The 12,852-nt window shown below is 40.7% G+C and overlaps 1 protein-coding gene across 2 annotated transcripts in view; it reads right to left on the minus strand.

Moving 5' to 3' along the window:
- Window positions 1-12,852, minus strand: part of JADE3 (jade family PHD finger 3) — a 67,613-nt gene that overhangs the window by 36,422 nt on the left and 18,339 nt on the right. The gene's annotated exons all lie outside the window — the stretch shown is intronic.

A 12,852-nucleotide genomic window follows, 5' to 3' on the forward strand; every position in this document is an offset into this window, starting at 1 on the left:
AACAAAAACTTCAGAACAGAAAGCACACATCTGCCAACAAAGCCACAGGAGAAAACAAAACAACAACCAAAACAAAAAAAAATTAAAAAAAGCTGTATTTGAAAACTGGATTTATAGCAGCTCAAGCAAGAGGTTTACGCCTCCATCATTGCAAAAGCAGTCAGTCAGGGTAAAAGCCGTGAATAGTAGTAACACTGGATTCCTGCCTGATTTTTTGCAGCAGTATTAACCACAACAACCGTGAATAAGAGCCCACAGAGCTGTAACAAATCACAGGTGTGCTGCATTCAGTAAGACAGGTTATTAAAGTGACCAACATGCTACAGGTTCACTGTGGTTCACCCACTCGATGCAAGAGTAACAGCCTCAGCATCATTCAATAGGACTACCTCTGCAGGGGGCTTCACTTTGGTTTTAGTAGGAGACTCCTTCGTTGTATCCTTGTGCACTATGGGACTGCCACACAAATTCCAGCTCACTTCCACCCCAAAGCTCATCAGAAAGGTTAATGATGTTTCCACTCCCTAGCCACTATAGGGGGATCCCAAAGTAACACCCAGTTTGTAGTAAAGCTCCCGTCTCACTCCTTCACTTGCCTCCACAGAATGCAGAAGAATCAGCAGCCGCTCAGTTCAGAAAGACAGGAGACACATAGCCAGACCCCACAACAGAGAAACCAATGTCAACCTTTCCCAGCTTCAGTCCAGTTACCTCCAAAGTGGTCTGGCACCCTCCAGTTTGTTTGTCCCCTCTTCAGACAGTGATACTATTAGCCAGATGATACAGTTCAGAGCAAGGCGGCAAGCAACTCTGTGCCTCACAATTCCTGCTTCTTCCATCACATTTATGTTTTACCATTTGCAAAGCACTGAAGAAGTTAAAAAAAAATTATATACACACACATATCCCTAAAAGGGCTAAATATAGAAAGAGCAATCCTTGCATATCAAAAACCCAAACCAAACAAGCAGAACCAAAAATCCCACAAAAATTGATAAAATCCCTCATATATCCTAGCTTTGCCTCTTTTCTAACTTCACCCCTGAAAACTGTGGTGCCAATTAAGCTTAGAATAAAGGAGCACAGTGAATTTTTTTCAACATGTGCATCAAGACTTCATGAAATAAATTCATGAGATTGCCAGTGCCCTTTTCCTACCACAGAGTATCAGGTATAATGAATGGCATGTGGCAACACCAAAAGAGAATCAAGTAAATATTATTTTTACACAGAAAATGAAAAATTTAGTAAATTTTTATAACAGATTATACTTTTTTCCACAGAATAGTTCAAAATAAATTTAGAAGACAGTCTCAAATAGATGCTACTTATAAAGAAAAAAAGATAAGAAAAGATGAGCCATCATTAGGAGCATGATGGAAATGCCGGATAGCGAGCAGCTAAAACCATCAGCCTCCTTCCACTTCCCTTATCTTCATCCAGGCATTTGCAAACGAGCATGCTGAACTTTTTGTCTAAATTTTGAGAACTTAGTTTTAGCATTTAAACTTTCTAGCAGTTCCAATGTACAAGCTAAGAAGAACAAGGAGTGTAAAGCAACTCAACAATGAAATGTTGCAGAGTGAAAAGAGGTAAGTGCCTCCACCCCTCTAAAAAGTCACTCAGTAATGAATCTCATTACCTTAAAAGGTAAGTAGGGTGCTTTGGCTGTAGATTCAAAATGTGCTCAAGCACAATTACCTTAAAAATTGTAATTCAAAATATAACAAGCCTTGATCTGAAGCTATTTTTGCCCCCTTTTTTTAAAAAAAAAAAAAAAAAATCTACCAAAAGACTAATAGCTGAACAATCACTTATATGACAACATATACAAACTCCAAAGGTGTTCACCTTCAGGGATCTTTTACACGAAGATTAAAATACAGAAGTGACATTAAGAAACCACCATGTTGTAAGCAAAAAGATACTAAATTCTCCAGGCAATTGTTGCAATGGAATATTTTCTGGCATCATTTTTAATATCAGTTACCAGAGTGGTTCCTAAACTTCAATCATATTCCATACTCATCGCATTTCTGACTTGTCAAGCCACGGCTGCAGGTACATCCCTGACCTCCTCAAAACAGCTAAAACAAGAACCGCAACTTAAAAAAGAGAAATTGGCCTCATTCCCCACTGTCACCTAAATATCCAAATGCAGGCCATGATGCCCTGAACCCTTCGGGTGTTCACCCAAAAATAACCCCAGGAAACACACTCTTCTCAGCCACAGGCAGCAACATCTCACTGCCAGCATTTCCCCAGCTTCCCAAAGGCTGCTGCCCATATTGGGAATTTTGCCCTGGAGCCAAACCCGATGCTGGATCCAGCACATGGCTGAACTTTCAAGGAAAGCCAGGAAAAAGCCACCCTGCACTCACCTGGCTGAAATTAAACACAGAATAATCAACATATCAGCCAGCATGTGAAAGAGCCTGATCAAAAGGGCAACACTGATACTTCCAAAAATCTAGGGGAGATGTTTTGTAATTAACAATTTTTAAATTATGCTTGCTCCCCTTTGCTTATTCAGATATCTGCACTGCTGAAGTGAACAAGAAACAGCCACTTGCTTCTACCACACCATTCTCTCCTCTCCCCGAGGAAAATCAACATTGCACTGACTTACAGCATTTCCCATTTCTGAAAAGCTAGATGCATTACTCAAAAAAACAAAAATCAGTCAAACAGCATATGTCAACAGCAGACAGTTAACAAAATTTCAGAGCCTTATTCAAAGCAAAATCCCATTTCAAACACCTGCAGAAAAAACAGCAACAAACATTTTTTCCTTTTTCAGTTTGTAGCAGAGTAAACAACTACATTTACCAAATTAACTATAAAGTTTATCCTCTTGTTCAAACACATTCCTCAGCATAGTTCATCAGTAACAGAGTTAGCAGAAAGAAGGATGAGGTATCTCACGGAGTCTGAATTCGCGCAGCATATTAGGCAAGACATCAGTGACAAGCGTACAAAATGAATACTTAAATCCAGCCAAGATTTCCGAATAAAACAGTATCTCCAAGGAGTAGCAGCCCCTCCTTCCTGATTTCAGTTTGTTGCCGAGAAAGGTTAAACATATCCATATGCTGCTACTCACTACCTGTTAAGACCTATACAGAAGGAAAAGGCAACCAAGAACTGTAACGCAAATATATCCTAGACCTGTGAGGTTTTATTTCTTCACATTTTAAAATAGACTGACAAAAATGGAATTGGCCACAGCAATAAGGAAACTTTCAAGTGGGACAAAAAATAACCTACTTTCTATATCTTATTAAAAAGAAACCCAGCATCTATGTATGAAAACCAAATGACAAGCTATATGCAAATCTCAGATTAAAATTCTGTACTTACATTTTTACAATATGGCTTGTCTACAAAAAAAAAAAAAAAAAAAAAAGGCAGAGGCAGTAGGTAGAAATTTCCAAGTCTCCAAAATGTGGTTTATGTAACTGTTAAATTTAGATTAGGAAGCAAATTATCTTGAAAGGTCTCCAGGAAATGTAGTACAGTAAAACCATTTAAATAGGTCAAATTTCATAGTCAACTGCCAGGGAAATTACGAAATATGAGTAGAGTTAATACAACCTTTCAAATAACTAGAGGAAGAGAGATCACTCGTGTTTGGGTTTTTTATTATTATTTTTTAATATCCTATCCATCTCACAAAAAGGCTATATAAACTGGAAAAAACACCCACTCAGAACTTGGGTTAGCAATATTTGCTGCACTGAAAAGGTTTGAAACATTAAACAATTCACAGAACACTAAGTTCAACAAAAAAAAGTAAAATTGTTACTTTATTTCACTCTAACCAGAAAATTTGAAAAAATTAGTAATATATCCCTGCTCTACTTAAAAACTCTGTGAGAGTGAGCACATCTATCCTATCCTACCCTCATCCCTCAAAATAAAATACTGAATTATCCTCTGCAGACTGTACCGGGCCTCCCACAAAATAACTTTTGTTGCTATTATTTCATACTATATCTTGGTTAATATAATTTTTAATTCAACAAAAGGAGGAATGCACCAGCTTTTAGAAGCAGTACTACAAGTGACAGCTGATTCCTTTGTCATTAGGTAAATAAATAATTCTAGTAGGCAAGGAACTGCACGTTACAGAAATCTGGCTAATAACATGGGGTCTGTATGAAGTGCAGTAGCAACTAGACATAGTCTTGAGCTCTGTTTTCCTTATATGTTACCCTTTTTATATAAGGCACTTTGGCAGCTGCCACAAGGATACAGTAGGTTTTAAAAGGAGGAAAAAAAGAAAAAAGTCCAAAATGTCATCTTCCAGCATGACTTATTCCCTGAAACAGTTAAATTCTGGACTGAAGTCAGCTGATAGATCATAAAACTAGGATGAAGAAACCCCAAATAAAATCCCCCCTGCATTCATTTGTGGATTATGGGCCAAAAGGGAACCCTGACATCATTTCATGTGCCCTTCTATGACAATGATTCATCACTCAGTCTAGTGCAAAGCACTTAACGCCCATCATTTTGCTTTGTGAGTATAAAAAGAGGGTAAGTGATTCTACTTCACATTTATAACATGCTTTGACGACACAATAAAATACAGCATGCCCCAAGTACAACTGCCTTTCCTACCTTGAAAACAAAAGTGCAGATTTTAATTTCCACTGCCACAACTGTGCGTCAATCCACCGTGAGGGCAGAGGGCACAGATTTCCACCAGAGGCCTTCAGCAAAAACACCTCATGCCAAGAAGCTTGTTAAAAATCAGCAATCCATCTCAGAAGAGCAAGTCACCAGCAACACACGCAATGCTACCATTACCTCAACAGAAACTCTCCAAGAGACTAGAAAGAAATTAAATCGTGTTCTCTGTGCTTCCTCGATAGCCGGCAGTGACCCAGCAGCCTTATTTTTGTCTCTGAAGCAAGCTGCTGGTGTTGGCCTGTACACAGAGCAGCCAGGTGGGCCAGGCTGACATGGAAGTATTTCTGCCCATTAAACACTGCAGCTTTAGATTAGCATCCTGAAGACGACACTGATCTGGGCAGAATCAATTTTTAAAAATAAACAACATCAGACTGTCATTAACTCAAGCAACTACACCAGTGTGTACATGGTTCTGCTCCTCTCTATTTCAGCCCTCATAATTACTTTCTGCTCCTGAAAACAACACTCTTTCTACACCATTTATTAACAGAACTATTGTTTTCCTAAAAGAGCAGTAGAGATTTGGACAGCAAAAAAATTTATTTCCTTCAAAATATCATATTGAGTTTGAACAAAAGCCTGCTTTTAAAATAAAAATAAAAAAAACCACTTCCTCCCCTGAAGCCACAACCAGCCTGGCACTGCCTGGCATTGCCATGCTCACACACCTCAGGCGTGTCTGCCCAGTTGCAACCTGGTGAACAGTCAGTCCTCACCCACCTCCCAGTTCCTCACCCACCTCCCTGTGTTGCTCCCAGTCAGGGGAAATGCTAAAATGAGGGCACAGCCCTCGGGAGAGGGCACTGACACCCACATCAGGGTACCATGCTCGGTATCGCGGCCCGCGCACGGCTGAGGGGGCATGATGCCCCGTCAGCACTGCCTTTCTGCTCACCCTGGCCAGGCCCACCTCATGGCTGGGGGTAGTGACACAGCCACCAGAGCAATGAAACAAGGAACAAGTTCCCAGCAGGAAAGTCACAGCAGCGTTAAACACGCAAGCAGCCCGTGGAGCACCACCATCTCAGCTGTCATGCAGCAGGTCAGTGCCGGAGACCAAAGTGGCCATCAGGGCAGGCAGGCCCACAGGGCAGGGAAGAGCGTCTCATGTCACGGAGGGAAGCAGCTCTTGCTTCCTCAGGCCAGCATGGCACAAACTGCCTCACGTCAGGCTGTTGGAAACTCCATGGTAGCTAACTGATCCCCGAAGGAAACCCCCAGGAGGCAGGGGCTAACCTGAATATGGCCCTCTAACCACCCACATTTGCCAAGTGACATGGAAAAGCACCTACCCCGGCTACACAAGCTCAGGGAGTTTGTCCACTCTGAGGAGCCCTCAGCAGGGGAGATGCAGTTACTGATCTTGTGTTGTCTGTTTTACAGGGCTTCCTCAGAAGAAAGCTCATACCTGACATTAACACTGAGGCATCTAATAACCAAGGGGCAAAAGAAAAAAGAAAACCCCACAAGCCCACATGTATTATACTTACTCAACAAAGACGGAGCTAAGGACAACGTCCGCTTTGATGAAAGACTGGTGTGGATGTACTGCTCCTAAAAATGGACCTGCATCAGGTCATTGCACCCAGCGCTAAGCTGGGTAAACAAGGAGCTGGCTGCCCAGGAGCTCCCCTGGGGGGGTTCGACACCCAAAGACTGCCACGTGTGCTGTATCTGCAAGGAGACTGCAGTCACGGGCACGCCAAGCGCCAGCAAGAAACAAGAGCAGCACACACACGCTTCACCAATATGACTGAGCAGAAAAACCTCAGAGAGCGTTTAGCTGGGCTTTCTATTTTAAGAGCTGGTATGATTCACGTTACCTTGGCTCTCAGTGTTTTGCAGTCTTTACCGTATCTACCCTCACGATAAGCTCATGTTAAGCAAGCACTGAAAGCACTGACATTTCAGAGCTGCGGCGCAGAGCAGCCATACATCACGCGGGGAGCCTCCGGCAAAGCAGGCAGCTGCATCCAGGTCTCACAAGCGCGTACCCCGCGACCTTGCTGCTTGCTGCCCTTCCTGTCAATGCATACATGGGGTCAAACAGAAGAAAAATCCCTGTGATGCCCTAAGTCGCTAAGTATTGTCCTGCTGTTGTACAGTCATGAAATTGCACCACAGTGGGGTGGGGGATGAAAAAAACCCTATAAACACTGAAGAATCACCATTTAATTGAAAATTACTTAATAACCAGTATTACACCACTTTAAGTGAAGCTGCCATTGTGCCCTATCTGCCTGACAGTGCCAGCAGTTGCCCACTTGTATTTGTTTCTCTGCTCTCCAGCTGTAGTAATGCATGCTTTCATGACAAAACACAAGTAAGGAACTAGTATCACAGCTAGGAACACAAGTAGGAACACTATCAGTGAAGGAAGGATCTAGAAACATATGCACTATTTGGGATTATGAAAACTAACTTTTCTATTAATAGCATAAACAAAAGTTCTCATATCCTGCAAGATACCTGCTTAAAATAATAAATTAATTTTTTGGTACTTGCTAATAAATAAATTAAAGTAGGTTTCACTGTTCTTATTTTGTTTTTCCTAAATCTCAAATAATTAAAAAATCAACAACAGCAGCCTGCATTAAATATTTTATCTGGTTTGATTCATTTATTTCTTACATTGCTTTGAAGAGACTAACCACTTTGCTGCAAAGTTTTTCATAACTAACAAAACCTGAAGGATTGCAAAAGGCAGAAAACACCAAGTTGTGTCTTTATATTCTACTCAAAGGATAAGAGAAAGCAAAAAACATTAATATTTTCCTATAGGAAACATCAAGTTGATAATTTCTTTCCTCATCTGAGAAGAAATGGTTTTCATTTACAAGCTGAAAATAAACAATCTGGATAGTAAAGTTTTCCTCAAGTAAAAAAAGGGCACCGAGAGGATCACTGGATAGGAACAGTTGAAGGGAATGTACTGTCACAGCCAGAACTCAATATTTGGAATATTCTAAATCATTGGTTGAATACTGACATCCTATTATATTTTCTAGCATTTCACACATGACACTTTTACGTGAGGTTGCACTATTATTTTAGTTCTCCATGTCAAAACATCAAAGCGTGAGCAAAGATTTACTAGAAGATTTGTCTTTTTAGTTTAAAAAACTTTTTAAAAAGACAACAAAATTTGTCCTAACTAATGAATTTAAATTAATTTTAATGGCCAGTCAGTTAGTTTAATGTTGTGTGCTACAATTTGTAATATACAAGACACCAATAATGTTGAGGGGTCTTTTAGTCAGATTTAAAATAGATTTATAAAAATATAAATACCATTCCAGGTTTCTCTGAATTGAGGTGGAAGAAGATATTGTGAAAGAGATACTGTGACCAACTGGTGTTTGTTCATTTTTATGTATGGAGCAAAGGCAAAAAGAAAAATTAAATACATTTTTAATGTCATAACATAAGGCGCAGCAATGACAAAATAAATGGCAAACTTGCCCACTGGGGCTGACGCCACCCTGGAAAGGGGAACCACAGGATGATTACACTTGCTCAAAATTTCAAAAATGTGACATCTTGTTTGGGAAAGCAGTCCAGAGATGCATCCTACAGACCACATAAGGTCCGATTTCTCAAACAGCCAAGTTGAAGCCAAAGTACATTTACATTTTTTTGACTGAGGGAACACACTCATCAGGACTGACCATTAACACTCTGATGTTCCTCCTTCCTCTTCTTCCCCGCTCGCTAATTAAACAAGATTAAAATGAGTAAGACCAGACTACCACTCTTCTACGATTCTTAGCGGAAAGCATGTCCTACTCAAGCAGTGTTTAAGTTGAGTAAGCGGATGGAGGTGGCTTTTTCTGGCACAGGAAAAAAGGTGCCAACCCAGAGAGAGGGTGGATCACAAACAGCACTGGTACTTGAATAAGTGGGAGTCAGAAAGTAGAGGAAAGTACTATCCTTTCCATCTTATGAGTATGAGGAAATATCACAGTTGACCTTCCAAAGCTACAGAGGTGTGAGATAATGAATCTGACTCCAAAGTGAGTCCCTCTGTCCACTCTCCACTCCTGTAATGGGAAGACTGAAAATGCCTACAAGCCATGGAAGTAGGGAGGTGTTTCACCACATCTTTGCTCATAGGTGAGCACCCACAACATGCTGCAGCTGCTGCACCTGAATCCCATGCTGTCAAGAGAAGTAGTAAAATCTCTGCTGAGAAATGGAGAGACAACTAAAAACACAACTACAAAATTGCTCAAACAAAAACACCTCTATGGCAGTGTCATTCTTAAGACTCCACGAAGCAATGCAAAACCTGCACAGTCAATATGTTTTGTACATGCAACTCCAGTTGGTCAGTGAAGTTTTTATAAACCCGTAAAGAAGTCTCTTCCTCTGCAGGCTCTTACCTTGCACAGCCGCAGGGCACAGGGCAGGCTGCAGCTGTATCCTTTGTCAGGGGCTTTGCAATTGAGAGAGGTCACAACCAACCCTGTGCTTGGGTTGTGGCAGAATAAAGCGTCCCCAGGCTCCTCTTCCACCATCCACCTCCCCAGCAGCAAAACGGACCAGTTGTTCACATGGAAGCTGTGACCTGGGAGCAGCCTGGGCACGGTCCCTCCACTCCCTCAGACATCCCTGCCAGGGAGGCCAAGCGCTGCTGCCTACCCCAACACCAGCTACAGCTCTCGGTTAATACAGGCACAGCCATGCCACATCGCCTGCAGGACACTTCTGAAAGGCCGTAAGATTATGAAAACATACACGTTAATTGAATGCCTTTAAAATGGGGTCCTTGGACATTCTGAAATCAGCTGTAACAGAAACTACTGTAGGAGGAGAACAGCATGGAGAGCTGCCCGTTGGTACAAGAGAGGTATCCTTCTGGCAAGGCCCAAGAGCAGCAGCGACAAGCACTGATACAAGCCTGTCTGGTTTCATTTGCTACACCCACTGAACCACATGGAGAAAGCTTTATGGATGAGCAACACTAGCAGATCACTCATTGGGCTAAGAGCAAGGGAGTATCTTCTCCCTCCAGCACCACTAGAGAAAAAAATATTTGCAGAATGTGAACCTCCAACCACAGCTGTAAGAGAAATGTGACATGGCGTTAAGTTAAGAGATTAGACAGAGACTACCCCGCTGAGAAAGGAGGATGCAGAATAGCAGGAGATCTGCCACAAGTGGTAAAAAGAAGTGAACAGGATGAAGAGACTACTGGCTGCTTCTCATGGCCCAGAAGACAAGGGACACACTAAGTTATGGAACAAACTTCAAAGGGAAGTCATTAAGAAGGAAAAAAACAACAAAAAAGGTAATTTTGTACAAAACTGCTTAGACAAACTCAATCCTACAAGATGTTGCAGAGATTGAAAAGTAAACAGATTGAAAAAAAATTAGACAAATGGAGGACATGGGCTATTAAACACAAGTAAGTCATGTCAATCTGCCAGAAATCTCCAAGTCATAATCTTACAAGAAAAAGAATCAATGTGAGCTTTATAACGCTCTCTTTCCCTAGGTGTCCTCTGAGGTAATTGGCCTAATTCAGTAAGGGAGCTCATCTGAAACCAGACTTACTCACAGCAATTCACCTCTCTGCAATGGATTTTACTTTTTTTAATGTATCAGTTCCCAACTTGACCTCTGTGGACTAGAGACAGGTGGTCTGTAGGGCCACAGGAAATAGTGAAGTATTCTGATTCTGATTATGATGGGCTTGGAACCAGAGATACTGACAGTTGACCTGAAGAGTTTGTTAATCACCATTCACTGTAGAAAGCTATTTTGGTCAGAATTATTAAGGTAAAGATTAAATCATTCCCAGTGTGTTAGAGCTGTTGCTTTTTATTTTAAATAAACAAACTGAATAAACATGCTGTGCAAATATAGCCTACATGCACCTTAGGGCAGTACCCATTCAGGATTTTTCTTTTGGAGAACCCGAAAGAATGAAAGGAGAAACAAAAAGCATCCTGGAATAACCTGAAATGTATACATGGATCTGCGCACACACACATGCACACACAAACCACTGCTGCACCTCAGCCATCTATGCAAAGGAAAGAGCAGTCTCTGCCTTACCTTACTGCCTCTGGAAGCACAGGTATGCCTTCTATACATTAAACACTTTAGTCTTAAAATCATCATTAAGCATTGTTAAATTCTCTGGTAAAACTTCCTTGAGTTTCATCTAGCTATTAAGGAACTGTTTTACAAAAACAACTGCTTTGAAATCAGTTACTTTTTTTTTTTTTCCTCGTCATTTATAATATCTGCCACAAAGTAGCAGAGACACACCTATTTATATTTATTCCCAACCCCTGTAAATCATGTCTAAAGCTAACATGAATGTCTACCGTCATACATAGTTGCAAACAAATGCTTCATTCCATTTCTAGGTATTGCAGCCAAGCTTGCACAAGGCTAAAAGAACACAAAAGAGAATGTGCTGCAAGGACTTAAGGATAGCTAGATCAAATTCAAGCTAAGGAAATTAAAAAACAAAACAGAAAAAAACAAACAAACAAAAAAAAAAATCACACCACAAAACCAAAGGGGCTGTGAGCATTTCTCAAGACCAAAAACCTTTTCAAGTATCCAGAATCAGAATACATAATAGCTTGATGATTAGCACTTCTACAGAGCAGGAATAACTTGAATTATAGCTTTCCTGAAGCTGACCAATAAGACAGTCTTATAAGTGACATGTTAGTAAGCGTACAGATATTTAATATAGAAAAAACATACAAAAGTTTATGCCTATTTACCTTTTTTTTTTTCCCCTCCAAGACTCTGCAGAGATTGAATCCTTTAATAATAAGACTTTCAATTCCATGTCTGAAGCTTAAGAATCCACTACACTTCCATTTTCTTCCATTTTTTAAAATCTGGATAACTAGTACAGTGTTCTCATGTGAATTCTTACAGGTTTATTATCTCAAACCTTTCCAAGATACACATCTGAAGTTATTCTCTCTCCTCACTCACAGGAAAATAACTCAAAATCTGAAGCCAGCATTGTGTTGCTGCATGCTTGAATTCTGTAAGCTAAACTCTTAAAAACCCATTTAAACTACTTAGAAAAAAGTAATTGTGCTTAAACTTTTCTCTGTTAAGCCCAAACATGATAGTGATCCACCTCATCTGAGCCATTAATTTTATCAGCCAAGTCTATCTGAGGTGGTATTTTCCAACTGCAGCGGCAAAGCACATGGTGTTGTAGCCCTGCTAACAGTACAGAATCAGGTGGGAGGAGAGACCGATGCTGGTTTTGTGTGGAAAAGAATTGCTAAGCCCTGACCCCTCGAAGACAAAGGGATGGTGCAAGAGTAGTCAAGGCCAAAGCTCTATTTGCAGAAAATCAATGGGTTATGCACAATAGCAACCACACTCAGATGTTCAGAGCCCAGCTGGAGTCTCTAGATCTGGTCTCTGAATTCAGAGTATCTGACACTGAAAACCAGAAATAAAATCACTTCTCTCCCCACCCCCACCCCGCCCCGCACTTTTTTAAAAATTTTATTTAAACGGTCAAAGTAGAAGCAAGCTTTGAACAAGAAGTCTTGAAATTGAGATGACTACGTCCCTTCTCTTTGCCACTCCTCATGATGTTTGGTAGCCAGCCAAATGGCTCAGCTTAGCTTCACTTTCCACATCAGTCTAAAAGTTGAATAAGTAATAAAACTTGCATCAGGAGAGGGGTTTATAATCACATTAGAGACATGCAACAGAGACCGGCTACCTCGGTTCACTGGACAGCTTCAACGAGGCTTCATAATGAGGTACAGGTGTTGGCACTAATTAGGAATACCCAGCTCACTGCTGACATCAGCCCCTCAAAGCAATGACTACACTTTAATCCTTTAAGCCACATAAAAGAAAAGCAGAGAGCAGGCGGACGAAAAAAAAAAAACAACAACTCTGAAAACGCCTCTGCAAAGGATTGAAATATTTTTTGCTTACTTAAGGGAAAAAAATAGAACTGTCACAAAACTGCAGGAAGTTTACTGTGAAGTATCTGAGAACGTAAAAGCATCTAAACCTTGTGCACAACCGAAGTTTTTAATTTTAGGAAGGGTATCACTGTGTATAGTATGTATTCATCACAACTATCAAAATTTATACCAGAAAAGAAACACAGAATAAAAAGGGGAAGAAGCAGCACATGTAAATATT

Source organism: Athene noctua, chromosome 1 (assembly GCF_965140245.1).
Source record: "Athene noctua chromosome 1, bAthNoc1.hap1.1, whole genome shotgun sequence".
Lineage (NCBI taxonomy): Eukaryota > Metazoa > Chordata > Aves > Strigiformes > Strigidae > Athene > Athene noctua.